The sequence below is a fragment of the Schistocerca cancellata genome, chromosome 5, assembly GCF_023864275.1.
Source record: "Schistocerca cancellata isolate TAMUIC-IGC-003103 chromosome 5, iqSchCanc2.1, whole genome shotgun sequence".
Lineage (NCBI taxonomy): Eukaryota > Metazoa > Arthropoda > Insecta > Orthoptera > Acrididae > Schistocerca > Schistocerca cancellata.
Genome location: NC_064630.1, coordinates 118,789,276 through 118,801,866, shown reverse-complemented (window position 1 = coordinate 118,801,866; position 12,591 = coordinate 118,789,276). Strand labels below are relative to the sequence as shown.

The 12,591-nt window shown below is 41.9% G+C and overlaps 1 non-coding gene across 1 annotated transcript; it reads right to left on the bottom strand.

The window, feature by feature from the left end:
- Nucleotides 1–11,961: 11,961 nt before the first annotated feature.
- Trnag-acc (transfer RNA glycine (anticodon ACC)) lies at nt 11,962–12,034 on the bottom strand. Its single transcript has one exon. It is a non-coding gene; the product is annotated as a tRNA-Gly (tRNA).
- Between the last annotated feature and the right edge of the window lie 557 nt (nt 12,035–12,591).

The following is a 12,591-nucleotide window of genomic DNA, read 5'->3' as shown; positions in this document are numbered from 1 at the left end:
GGGGACATACAACAACTCTGTCAATCAATGCCAAGACGAATAAGTGCTTAAGGGCCAGAGGTGCACCAAGAGTTATTAACTTGCTCTCTTGAATGAATTATCCAGTTTTTCTGAAACTGTAATCATTTGTTTGTCTATACATGTGCATGACATCTACCATTTTCCTTCTCATTCAAATAATTTCTTCTTGGTGCGTCGTATTTTTTTTTTTGTCTTACAGTGTATTTCACGCAATTTAAAGTAGGAAACCCAATTTACGTCATCTGCACCCAGGACAGATAGTGTAAGCTGGGTTGCCTGTCTTAAGATGGATGAAATATTTTTCAGGTTTTATTTTGCTCATCCTGTATGGTAATGTGCCACGCACTGCAACATCTCTCAGAAGATTATATCCTTCTCCCCACCCTGTTACCCTACTCAGCCTAGTGTAACTGCATGTTATTGATTTAGGAGAAGTGGGCTGGAGACAAGTAGCATTCGTTACTGGGTGCTCTGTGCACTGGAATAATTGCGAAACGTACAGTGTTCACGTTATGATACGTGCAGTGGGCCACGTTCTGTCTGGCAAAAAGAATTATCGTAATGCATGTGCGCCAAGCCAGAGAGATGTACACAGCAGACAGGTGGATTGTTAAAGACGATTCCAGTATGATGCAACCGTAATTAACATGTCGACAGTTTCTGGAGAACTTAATTTAGAATGCTCCACATGTAAATGGCATGCACTGCTAAAATAAAAATAATGAAGTTCGCTGAGGTACGCCGTGGTGCTGTATAACAGTGTACGCATGTAACACTATGTATAGGTTGTATAACTCCCCACCGTAGGTCTATATGAAATTTAGCCCAGAATTATCTCCCATTCTATAAAACGTCTACGTATTACCGAAACTACGTACCCACAAAATGTTATCCAACTTCAACTAGTATGCTTATCTTTGACTAAACAGAACTTAATCTGAATTGAACTGTAACCGGTCTGAAAACAACCTGTCGTTATATTAAATGAGCAACTGAAGTAAAACACTCATCGGGCCCTAATCAAAATTTCCACTTACCTCGAATCTTGACGACATTGTTGCAAATTCCTCGAAAGCACACTGAAATCCCTGGACTAGCAGGACAGAGCGGGTGAGGTTATGTTTGTGGAAAGGGGGCAAAATAAGTTGCTGTCAGTTACACTCAACATTTTAGCAGTTAAAAACACACAATAACATAAGCAAGAATTAAAACTCTCAAGGTTTTAACGAAAGAGCTCCTTTGATTTGATTTAAGTCAGCTGAAATCCACATACGAAAATCAAGGCCCAAGGTCTAAGCAAGGAATTGAGGTACAGTTGTTCTGGAAGTTGAACTTCTTTCAAAAATTTTTTTTTACTTCAATAGAAATAGGCTAAAGGCCATACATTAGGCAAGAACAATGTTACAGCTTAAGGCCAAAACAAAGATTTTCAATGTTAATTCTAAATAGGCTGAAACCCGGCTGAAGGCCGCATATCAACCAAACAATTTAATGGCTTAAAGACTAGGAAGAAGGGCTTTCAATTTAACAGCCTGATGGCCTTAAAGCATTTCATGCAAACTCGGCTGAAGGCCTCATAAAAAAGAATAACAATGTTATGACTTAAGGTAAGACCAAGATTTTAAATTTTTAGTTTAAGAGAGATTAAAACTCGGCTGAAGGCCACGTACTAAAGAATACCGATCTTATGACCTAAGGGCAAGACAAAAATTTTGAAATTTTAATTTAAGAGAGATTAAATCTCGGCTGAAAGCCACACGCCATGTCAAAACAATTTTACAGCTTAAGGCCTAGGAAGAAGAGCTTTGAATTTGCAAAGGCTGTGGGCCTTAGCTTAAACCATTTCATGCACACTCGGCTGAAGGCCTCATATCAAAAAAATAACAATGTTATGACTTAACGGCAAGAGCAAGATTTTGAATTTTCAGTTTAAGAGAGTTTAAAACTCACCTGAAGGCCACACACCATGGAGAAAACAATTTCACAGCTTAAGGCCTAAAGAGAAAAAAGCTTACGATTTTAATAAGCTAAAACTCGGCTGAAGGCCACACAGAATACTTAAGACTAAAAAGAAATCACTATGTACAGCAACAAGGAGCAGCGCTCAGAAGGATCCACGGGTCGGCCTGGGAAGTAATACTAACGCACGTTTAGGTGAGACAGGCAACCAGACCGACAACCTCTTAATCGGAAGGTAACCCAACCAAAGGCCAGCCGACAAACTAACCAATAAATCAGTTCTGCTCCACCCGACGAGCAAAACGACAACAAGATGTCAATAGCACCACGTTCTAGATACTGGTGCCCAATCTAGCCAAGTCAGAGTAAACGCCAAACTACCAACACACCTCAGCTTATAGGGAAGCAGCCTGCTCACGACATATAAAATTCTCATCAGTCTTTCCATTGTGTGCCAGCCTAGTCCGCTGTAACTAGCTCTGACGTCATAAATGTTGCGCAATACTTTAAAAATCAAGTAAATAACCTGAAACGTTTCTAGCATGTCAGGAGTAATACTAAACCAATATGTGTTGAATGTCAGTTCAATAACTTTAACCATTTTCGAAATTTGGACGTTTTTCTGTAAAAATCATTGGCGCAACAGAAAAGAGCTAGAGACTTAAAATTTTATATTTAGATTCCTTTTTCATAATAATTTAATAGAAACAGTCTTCTGGATCTCACAAATTAAGATTTTAGTTGAAATTCATGATTTTATGGTTTTTGTCTTAAAAATTAAGGAAGCAAGATAGATTAAGTAGGCGAATAAATAAGGCTAGGATGTTTAAATTTAAGTAGAAGAGAGATCCACTATAATCATAAAGATGTGAGAAGTTTCAACTGAATAACTATAAAACTATAGCGATAGCGTATCTCCAAAGGGCAAGTTCAGAGCTCGTCTACTGCGTGTAGTGTAATTAAATTAATTCTCTCGCCCAAAATATTTGACTTAGCCACGTCAGACTTTTATTATGATTACTTACCTGTGTGCTGAATGCACATTTAAATTGAGAGCTTCATCGGCCATCAGCAAAGGAAGCGATGATTTATTCAATAACTTAAAGTGGTGCATTACTAGCCCAGCGGCTACTTGGGAGAGCCGATTTGATCAGGTGTTCCCTTAGCCGTCCGCACCGCAGCTTTATATATAAGAATGCTGCACGAGGAAAAAAGACCCCAGTTCCCTCCAGATGCTGATTGGTGCACCATCTGTGTCGGGAATCGCGTCGCGTCGGTATCATTGCTATAAACAGCCTTGGATGCCGTAATAAGTTACTCGGGATACGTGTAACCATGAAATCATTTTCGAGTGAAGTGTTAATTCTGGGATGACTTTAATGATCTAGCTTCAGTTTGCGTATGTCGTATTTTCACGTGCCGCCGCGGGACAGACATTCTACCATTATTTAGCGTGGCGTTTGATGAACATTATCATCAAATTATGGCGAGCATTCACTTAAACATTTAATTTGGACAGTTATAGCTGCATCAGCGCATTAGACTCTGAACTGCTCTGGTAGTTGGGTTGTGTGGATTCTTTTTTTTTTTATCTGTGACTTTCAGAATATAGCGAACGTTTTTACAGGATCGTTTTTTGATTATGAATCCCAGACAATCTCCTAATTCCTCAGAGCTATAAGCTGTAGCTATAAGTGTATTTCTCAGATGAAGTGGGCACTAGGAATTCTAATTACAGGCTTCACGTTTTGCTAATCACTTTCTGGTTGCCAATATTGTACTTAGAGAGCCAGTGTTGAGAACGGCAAAAGATAGCATAAATAATAGGAACATTTAACAACAATTATTTCCACCTGCCGCCCCACAAGCTGTCGAACTACACGCCATGCTGGACAGCAACAACACGACAGGGAAAATACACTGCCAAAATCTACGTCAACGCCCAGGACAGTAACCGGAACCTTTACAGCCACAAGGCAGAAGATACGGTTGACGCACTTCATTAATGAAGGAGTGAATTAAATTAAGTTAAACCATATCCAAGAAAACGGTTGCAATTATAGCCGGCTTCAATGGACACACGTTGGTGCTCGCGGGAATCTTGCAGAAAGCAACAACTAGGATCAAACGAAGGGAAGTGACAGAGATGAGGCTTGATAGTAGGTTAAGTGAGCACTCAACTTTAGTGTCCAGGATCGGTGGGCGACGAACTTCGTCACCCTTGCAAGGAGCGCCTCACAACTCCAACTGCGCGTGCACGCCGCCAGCGGCTCCGGCCGGACTCCGCGTGACTGGGACCTCCTCGCTGCTCTGCGCCAACCGACCGACTGCCACACACCGCACACCCGGAAAATATATCTGCCACCCCAAAGAGTGTACAGCAGTAGCAGTATCGATACATGATGTTGCTGCCACTCACGGAGAGAAGACAGCAAGGTTACGGCGGTAACTGAAGAATAAATAAGATACAACAGGACTGCAACCAATGATGATTAAAAAAAGACATGACGCGAGCCAGCCACGACTCACCAACAGCAAACTGCGAGCAGGCAGAGGCTAGGCTAGATTTCTATTTTTAAATGAAATTCCCAAACAGTATTCAAACTGTTGCATCGTGTATGGTACAATGTGGCAATGGATAATGATAAACCTTCTTTATACAGTGGGGTGGAGAGAGTAATTATTACTATGAAATCATATTCCTAGACAACGATTTTAGAATGAAGCATGTATTCAAAAAGACAGTAAAATTTCACGTGATCTTCACACGTATCATTGGTCTAAACAATTTTATGCTTACCAAATTGAACAATGTTTTGAAAACGGTACAAGGTTAACAAGGAATTAATGTAAAAATCAAACAGATTAATCAGTTAATATTTTAATGCATGCTTCAGGAATGTGGGGTGGTCTCTTTCTCAGCTCTGGGCAAGTTAACTAGCTGACAATCATTCCGAATAATTGTGCAGTGCTGCAGCCATACCTCAAACTTCTTCTTCTCAAAAAATAATACTATCATTCAAAATTTATATTCTTTTCGCCTTCCAATATACACATTATATTCATCCTTGCTGTCCTTTAAAATAAACCTTTCTTCATCTAACAGATACATTCACAAGTGAACACAGCACTACTGAATTCGTCCATCACCTTTCACATTTTAACTAAGAACATACCAGAGTGCGTGAAGGAAAAGACTGTGCCACAACAAGACCAAAGATTGTTTAACATAACTTGCTCTCTCTCTCTTAGGAGCACATCGATAACTTGCAAAAATCAAAATGACATGCTCACCTTACACCTTTTTTTATGTAATTTCTTCTAGAAGAGACATTCCTTAGGGACAATTTGTACAGCAATGAAGTGCTCATAATTTGTTCTTGACGCAATTTCTATAACGTTAAACAGCAAAGTGCTTCATGTTCAACGTATTAAACGATGTTCAGCCTCAAAAATGTATTAAATTAATTTTTGGTAGTCCATGATATATTCAGCACTGGCATATAACTTCTATTTTCTTTTTAGTAAAATCTGTAATGTTTGAAACCTTGTCTGTGTTATATACTTCAGATATTTCTATAAAATATCGCCAACTGGTTCCAGCTTATACTCTTTGGCTTTGAGAGTTTTGTAGCGCTGCTTCCTAGTCTTGGTGAAATTTGTAAAAAAACTGCTGCATTAGTTACTGCCTGACTGAGCCGTGCGTGACTCTTGTCAGTGCCATCTTTTATTTAACATAATGTTTTCGCCGTACTGCCACCTCGTTATGTTAGTTTCAATTACTTGTGTCATTGAGCTGCTGCTTTGTCTGCCCGGAGCGTCAGCAGCAGCGCTTATCGATATAAGCCCTGCGATATTATCTTTGCTGGACTGCTATGACTTCCCGGTCGTCGTGTGTCGAGAGGTCAGTTGAAATGCGGCAGCAGTTAGTTCGGACCTGGCAGTGTTTGAGTTGGCACGTGGCACAAGTTTAGTCGGGGTGCGGCAGCAGTGAGGTCCGGACTGCCATGACTCGCCTGACGGTTGCTGACCCACATGATCGAAGTGGCGACGACTCTGGTTGGTCGTCGGTCGGTCGGTCGGTCGGTCGTATTTGGCCGGTGATCGCTTATGGGTTGGCTGTGGGTGCCGACTCGTGATTCGTCCCTGTTATTGTACAGTCACTGCCGTTAGCATTGTCTAGTTCTTCGTGCAAGATTTCGTGAAAGTGTGTGTAGTTTGTGTGATTTTGATTGACTAGTTATTTTAAATGTTGTCCGCGTACTGGCTCTGAGGAGTCAGTCGGTTGGCGTGGAGCAGCGAGGAATTCTTGGCAGGGCGTAGTATGGCCGGGGCCTGCTGGCGGTCTCTACGCGGTGTCGGAGAGTGTGTGGGGCTGTTCCCATTGCTTCGAGGTCCTTGGCTCACCAACTGTGGACACGAAAGTTGAGTTTTGATTTAACCTACCAGCAAGTCAAGACTGTTCACATTGTGTTGCTTGGAGTTTGTTGTCGGCTGTTGGGATATTCCCACGAACAACAACGTGGTTTTCAAGTTGGAAAATTCTAGCTACCCTCCGGTGGAGTTTCACTGTATTTGGTTAACTGAATTGAAGTGCACCAGCGGAATCTTCTACCTTGTGGCCGTTAACGTTCTATTTACCTGCCCCGGGCGTTGACGTAAATTTCAGGCAGTGTAGTTTCCTTATCGTGTTGTTGCTGTCCAGCACGGTGTGTAGTTTGACAGCTCCGTGTATGATTGGTGGTGGACGCCAATATCTTCTACGTTGTTCCATTAAACTCCCTGTTGTCCCCTGGTCGGGAGAAATGGAAGTTATCTTGTCGGTGGTTCCGCTGACTGTCGGTCGGTTGGGTTGTCGTCGGATCGTGAATGGTTGGCCCGACTGCCTGTCTCACCTAAGCGAGCGTTAGTGTTTGAATTACAGGCCGACCCTCGAACATCTGGGCGCCCTTGCATGTGCTGCCTTATTTTTTAAATTTGTTCTTGTTGTTGTACCTGTATGGCTTCTAGCCGGTTTTGTATTTTAAATTAATTGTTTTACTCTTAAGGCCTTCAGCCTATTTTGAAGTAATGTTTCACGTAAGCACTTTGGCATTTAAAAAAATTTTTGGATTTTTAAGTCTTCGGCCTTCAGCCGATTTGAATTTAACTTGTTCTCTTCAACCTATTGAATTTTTAAGTCTTCAGCCTTCAGCCGGTTTGAGTTTCAGATGTTTGTTCTTAAGGCCTTCAGCCTAAATTAAAGAACTGTTTCACGTTGGTATTTAAGAAAAAAATTAATGTTTTGGAGTTTTAAGTGTACGGCGTTCCGCCGATTTGAATTTAACTTGTTTACTTCAGCCTAACTAAAGAACTGTTTTAAGATAAGGCTTGCCTTTTACATTTCTGATTATGCTTGCGTTTTAAGTTATTGGCCTTCAGCCGTTTTTAAATTAAGGTGTCTTTCAGCCGGTAATTAAGTCTCAAAGATTAAAGCTGTGTGTTTAAAAAATTTTTTTGGGTTCTTGTAATGTTTGATCAAATAATAAAGTTGTATGTTCGAGTGTAACTGACAGCCCCTTAATTTTGGCCCCTTTCCACAATTTATTCCATCTGTCCTCTCCTGCGGGTTAAGCAGGGCATTTCACTGAGCGATAAGTGTAATGTGGTGACATGTAGGTTATAGCAAAATGTATGCAGAAGGATTGCACGATGGGCTATCTGTGCTCTGGAAAAATCTGCACAGCACAGCGGTAATAACTGGCTGGAGTGGGCAGGACGGCTACACCACACCACGGCTAGAACTATGTTATGAGCTATGTGGAGCCAGGCATTATGGTAACAAATGCGCCCTGATGCAGTATAAATAGCTGCAAATTCTGAAACAGACACATTCAGAGCCCAGCAGTGCTACGACAATGGTAGGGTTACTCCAGACGGGATACCACCAGCTGTTGCCATGGGTGCAAGACAGGCGTGAGGTTGCAACCCCTGGCACGAAGTCGACCCTGGGGGACAGTGCCGCAGTGCAACGGATCCGCCGTCTATGCCACCTGCCTCCAGACACCTGCCAGGAGGCAGCATTCCTAGTCACTGAGGAAGACGCAAGCCACGCCTGGGTTGCCTAGGGAGAGAAAGTTGAGATCGGAAGGCCGATGCAGCAAGAAAAAGGAGAGCGCCGCTGAAGTCAGAACCTTGACCTACTGCTGGGCCACTGGCTATCTTCCCAGGTCTGGCATCAGCAGCGCTGGTGCCGATGCAGATACCATCCAACTGGCCCAGCGACCGGCAGCTCACGTACAGTCGCCAGCGTTCTGCGCCGGTGTGGGGTCTGTCTGTTTCTCATTGACTATCGAGAAATGTTTTAATTGAAACCAACCATCCCCCTCTGGCCAACTACTCAGTCCAATCCTCGGCCAATTGGGCCTATAGAGTTGTGTCAGAATTACAGACGTCGCCGCCAGTGGACAGTGTCATGATCCAGAATTGAGTACGATCGCAATTTCAAAATTACTTTTATTAGGCTAGAAGAACCAATGGATATATCTCAATTAATGTGTAATTATAAGGATGAGCGGTTAGGACCCGTGAGAGGTACACGGTGTAATTTTCTTGGGCATTCTGCCTCTTGTTCCGAGTCTGTGGCAGTTGTCTGTTTTACGTGTCATCGTTTTAGCCATGCAGGAAGTCCAGGTGGCTCTTGATTGGGTGTAAGGTATAAGTAATGTAGTGTTGTTGACTAAGGATTAATCTTTAGGTATTCAAGCTGGAATAAGAGACACAAGATGTTATCGGTTTGGAAGCCGTCATTTTGTTATTTAACGAAGTAGCACGATTAAGAGCAGAAAATAAGTTTGCAAATAATGAGCTGACAGCGAGACATGAGGAGTTGGGATTATTAAGATCACAGCGTCTAGGACTAGATCCAGCTGTTGCGAACCTTGTTACTCATTGTTCCGGTAAGGCATCTGAGGATGAGTTATCGCATGTGGATGACCTTTTATCATCTTCTGAGACAGGGGATTGGTCAGACAAGCAGCTTTTGCGAGTAGCGAGACTGAGCATTTCAAGAGGAACTAAGTATTTTGTGTGATCCACAGGAGCACTAAATAAGGTAGAGATTTCTGAGCAGCTAAAACAAGGATTATTCCAAAGATACAAGTAGCGCAATGATGTGTAGTTCTTTCGTAATCAGGTGTTATTGCTAAAAGGTCTTGTGAAGCCATAGAGGATTTTTCTGACAGGATTACATAATTAATGTTCGTTCATACGAATTAACGCAGTTTGATCAGACGAGCAAGGTCTTGTTACGCGAAGCTAAGCAAAGTACACTCAATGCTTTCCTAAGGGTTTTGGTCCTGAAATGTGTAGGAGGGTGCACACTAGTGCATCTAAGGATCTCCATGCAGCAGTGAGCACTGACAAAAAGGCCGTTCCTGGTCAAGAGAAGTATCAAGCATAGAACTTAATTTGAATAAGAAATTTCGGAGAATATGGGTTTGGAGCACAGAATCGTGTGGCAGCGAAACATGGGCTGTGGGAAAACCAGAACATTGGCATCTTCAAGTACTGTCGTCGTTCCTGCACAGAGGGAGCACGTAGGCCTTGAGTCCGGTACTTCTGCTGCGAGGCTTTAATGAAGCTACAATGAAACTGGGTAAGGCTTTTTCTCACCGGTATACCGACGTTCTTAGTTCGCAGGGATGCAAGCTATTTTTACTTACATTCCTCAGATAAAACAGCAACTTTGCATACCATGTTTAAGCCTAAAAAAGTCACTCGCAAAGTAATCATTCATCCTCGATACTCAAAACACAATTCTTCATCTCTTTCCTGAGCTCATTAAATAATCTGCGTTTCTCCAAGATATAATCTTCGTCCCTCGCAGATATCCGATTTTGGACGGAAACTTCATCCCATTGAACTTAACACTCAGCACTGAAACAACTCGTTTGGTGAGAACCACTTCCACTTGTCTAGTGGGTCATTCGTAAAGTACACAATGTCACACGAAATCATTTGGCTTTCTTTGTTAATTCGGATGTCTGCTGAAACTTGACAAAATCATGTTGTAATTATGTAATGATAGCACAGTATTAAGACGTTCTCCAGTACTGCTATGAACAAAATTCTAAATATTAACTTAGTAATAATTAACAATCAAAAATAGGAGATTTGGCGCCTAGGCCAGAGGTCCAGTAGTCAATAAGAATGTTAAGTCAGCTCAGGTCGCGCCATTTCCTACGAGTGCTGTATCAAAGTAGTAGCAGCATCTGTCGCTCTTGGTTCGCTCCATCTTATCACGTCATACGTCTGCCACCCGAGGCCTACGAGAAAGACAGGCCATGGCTAGAGCTTCTATATAATAGGTTGAATCGCCCGCCATATTTTCCGGGTCTGTGAGCATTGGGCAATGTTTACCTTGCGGGTGGTTAATCTATTCACGCAACTTCTTACAATATTTCTTATAAAGTATTTGATACTGCATGAATGAAGTGTACCGAAAAGTAATTAATGTTTGTAGGGATATTTAGAATGTCCTTTTCATGTAAAAAGGAAACTGGAGTGTAATATTACACGGCTATAGAAACGTTGGCTTGGAACTTGCATGGTGGTTTGTAAATATTAAATGTAATGTGTTGAGACTGCCCGTGGGTACACACTTACAAAACTGGTGTTTATCTCTTAATTCATGAACTCAACCATAAAAGGATGTTTCTATAGGCAATTATCCAAAAATAAGAAATGGCTCTGAGCACTATGGGACTTGACTTCTGAGGTCATTAGTTGGGTTGGGTTGGTTTGGGGGAGGAGACCAGACAGCGAGGTCATCGATCTCATCGGATTGAGGAAGGACGGGGAAGAAAGTCGGCCGTGCCCTTTCAAAGGAACCATCCCGGCATTTGGCTGGAGCGATTTAGGGAAATCACGGAAAACCTAAATCAGGATGGCCAGACACAAGATTGAACCGTCGTCCTCCCGAATGCGTGAGGTCATTAGTCCCCTAGAACTTACAACTACTTAAACCTAACTAACCTAAGGACATCACACACATCCAAGCCCGAGGCAGGATTCGAACCTGCGACCGGAGCGGTCGCGCGGTTCCAGACTGTAGCGCCTAGAACCGCTCGGCCACACCGGCCGGCCAAAAATAACAATTTGTTACTTTTTGTTCATTAGGTTAAATTACTTCTTGCTCATCAGGGAGGTCCGAGTAGCCCCCTTCCACCCTCCCCCACACACCAACTGTAAAATTTGTGCATCTGGAATTCAGGTTGTTATTAAATGTCTTTAACACAAAAATAAGGCAGAAAATTTGTTGCTTGTTGGGTTGTGGTCAGAACTTTGTTCTTTGAAGGTTATGTTACTTGTGCAAGTTCCCTCGTAGTGATCAATACTCTACAAAAATATCTTAATTATTACAGTTCCCACCATATCTACTTAAGAAATGGGATTAAGTGTTATTCCGTTCGTGTTCGTATGTTCATGATAACGGTGTACGAGTATAAATACATCACAATAAATATTCCTCTTCACTTTGCTGACTGCAAAAATATCTTAGAAATCGGTAAATTTTGAGATGTACTGTTTCAGTACAGTTCTGGACTGTGGAAAGAAATGTAATTGTATACTGTTGGTTTCATGTTTATAGCTACTGTTATTGACATACGCTTAAAAAACGCAACTAAGCGCCAGGTTCTGGTTCCCAGTTGTATCTTCGGCAATTTATGGCTCATTTATTTTTTCTTCGTTCGGGGTCACATGGAAATCTAAACACCTAGAAATCATTTTTGCAGTGTGAGTGCGGTTCACAGCTGAGCAGTCACTTGTGTTTACGACGTAGTCTTCAGTATATCTTATCAGAAATCTCCACTTCAATCCTGACTCATATGAAATGAAATGATCGTATGGTATTTATTGGCCGGGATATTTTTAGTTGACTCCACTTTGGCGACTTCGGTGTCAATGACGATGAAAACGATGATGAAGGACACACAACTCAGTCCCCTGCCGGGAATCGAACCCGGGCTCCCCTGCTTGGTAGGCGGTAACGCTACCGCTGCGCTACGGAGGCGGAATATGACTCATATGTAAACAGTATGAATATACTTTACTTTGGGGAAAATATGGCGGAAAGTTCAGCTCAGGCCATAGGAGTCTCAGCCGTCGCTCTTATGTCACAGCACGTAACGCTGCAGGTTTTACGAGTGCCAGCAGCCATCTCTGGCGGGGAGTGAGTAACTATTCAGACGAGTTTAACAATTCTTGACTGCGCGTTTAAATACATGCAAGCTCTCTGTAGATCATAATAAAGTTAAGGGGACCACACACTGCCTATCTAACGCATGTTAATTTAGGCAAGTATTTGACCCATTTCTGAAAAAAACTATTTGATGCAGGACCTTAATATTTTTACTGTATGTTACATGATGCTAATAGAGTCAACTGTACTAAAATCTACTTTATCCATTTTATAGTTTTTAAGAAATACTTTTCTAAATTAATTAAGAAAACTATTAAGTTTTTTCTGCAGAAAATATTTTTTGTGATCTTTTTAATGGGGGAATATTAATGAATGTAGTACCAGAGGTGGCCTTTTGTGCTATGCAGAGTCCCTGAAAATTTCATTCA